The following is a 2,323-nucleotide window of genomic DNA, read 5'->3' as shown; positions in this document are numbered from 1 at the left end:
ACATTGGTTTTAATTTGCTAATCACCTAATAATAATTTGCATAGGGAATAGCTACCCCGAGGATTTAATCAACAACCCGGGCCAGTTCTCCTCATGAGTGTTGGTCCAAAGCTAGAGCCACTTGCGGGATCACCCGGGGCAACTCGAGGGATGTCTATCCGGCCACCGTACGTTGTGCTCATCCGTCGTGTCCTGATAACGAGATACGCGGCTCCTATCGGGTTCGTTGACACGTCGGGAGGTCTTGCGAGATTTGTCTTACCTTAGCGATATATCTTGCGTATAGGAATCCCGGTGAAACTTTGGGTCTCCTCAAAGTTGAGGTTTTCCTCTAAGGAATCCGACGAGATCACGAGTTTCATGATAGAGGATTACCTTGCGGCCCGTGGCAGTTTGTGCTGGACTAGTTGGAGCACCCCTGCAGGGTTTAATCTTTCGGAAAGCCATGCCCGTGGTTATGTGGCAAACATGGATAATTTTTAACATCCGGTTCTAGACAACATAAAGTAACTCTAATAAAACTGCCAACTATGTGCGTAACCGTGACTGTCTCCTTCGAAGACCACTCTTCGATCGGGAACACGGTGGGGTTATGTTTGACATAAGTAGGTGTTCAAGATCACTTAGTGATCATATAGGCATCGATCGCTCGCGTAGACCACCATATCAATTACTCTGATCATCGTAAGTTAGCCACCATATATGCTTAGGTTGTTGCAAACCCATACACTAAACCTTCCTCACCTAATAACTTCACTAGATTCAGTACCAAGGTCATTAGATTGCTGAGTCCCCGTGGCTCACAGATTACTACAAACCCCAACAGGTAGAGGTACGTCCGACGCGGGATATCCTGATGACAACCAGCTGAAGTGGGAGTTTGATGAGGACTCTGGCCGTCTGCATGTGAACTATCCGGAAGACTGAGGTTGTGGTCGTGATCGTGGGCTATCATACAGGAGGTGTTAGATCATTTGTTTTTTCTGTTTAAGTCCGTAGCTGGAGTTGTTGCTACCCTGAATAATGTGTGTCTATAAGCCATGATATATTCTTAACAGATGGCAAGTGTATGCCCTACTTGTTAATCTTTATTCATGTATTGTGATGATTATCCCGTTTGTGAAACGCGTAGATGCTCCCGTTTCCCCTTTTGAGGCCTCGCCCCCAAATAAGGAAAGGGTCGCATCTTAGTCGTTACACACTACTACTACATCTTTGTTATTATGGCTTCATTACTAGAAAAGAGTTTACATTATTGCCGCAAGCTAGACTTAATGTATTCTATGCAAAACAGTAGTTGAAGATTGAGTGTACAACTGATGTCTACGCATGCTTCTATTCTTGTAGACTATGTTGGGCCTCCAAGCGCACAGGTTTGTAGGACAACAACAATTTCCCTCAAGTGGATGACCTAAGGTTTATCGAACTCAGGGAAGTAGAGGTTGAAGATGGTCTCTCTCAAGCAACCCTGCAATTAAGATACAAGAAGTCTCTTGTGTCCCCAACACACCTAATACAATTGTCAGTTCGGCAAAGAGATGTTAAAAGGCAAGTGACATGGATGGTAAAACAAGGTATTGTAAATCTGAAATAAAAATGGCAGCAAGCAAATATGAAACAAAACTGAAAGTAAACGATGTTCAATGGTGGAAAACAAGGCCTAGGCTTCATACTTTCACTAGTGGCAACTCCCAACAACATTAACATAATTTAATCACATGATATTTCCACTAAAACATGCAATGGAGAGGTACTTGGAGGTCATTCCTTTGTGATCAAGAGAGGACAAGAATTATGTAGGGCTACAAAAGCACACCTCAGAGTTCGTAGTTCTCATCTATGGATTTCCCAATGCCACCGCGGCCATCCAAAGAGAGTACCACAATCACCACAACATATCTCAAGGATAGTCAAAGACAAGCACCAAGAGACTCTCAATCTTCAATCAATTCACAAAAGAGGAAATCACTCATGAAAATATTCTTCTAATCCATGTCCAATAGACCATTGTCACCATGGTCTTGGGGATTATACTAGATAAGATCAAGTAAGTACATCAATCCAATACATAGAAGAAGGGGAAACATCATGGGATCACCCTAGATTAACATAGCCTATGATCACAATTAAGATCACATCATGGGAGAGAGAGATGACCACATAGCTACACGTAGAAGACCTCAGCCCCGAGGGAGACTACTCACACATGGCCATGGTGAGCAAGAGGTTGATGGAGAGGTGCATCCCGGAGAGGACACGGCGGCCGGCGGCGGACACAGCGGCGGCCACTGCCCTTGGGAGCGGCGGCCCTTGCCCCTCCCCC

Source organism: Hordeum vulgare, chromosome 4H, assembly GCF_904849725.1.
Source record: "Hordeum vulgare subsp. vulgare chromosome 4H, MorexV3_pseudomolecules_assembly, whole genome shotgun sequence".
Taxonomy (NCBI): domain Eukaryota; kingdom Viridiplantae; phylum Streptophyta; class Magnoliopsida; order Poales; family Poaceae; genus Hordeum; species Hordeum vulgare.
The sequence above is the reverse complement of the archived record's forward strand: the minus strand, read 5'-3'. Positions refer to the sequence as shown.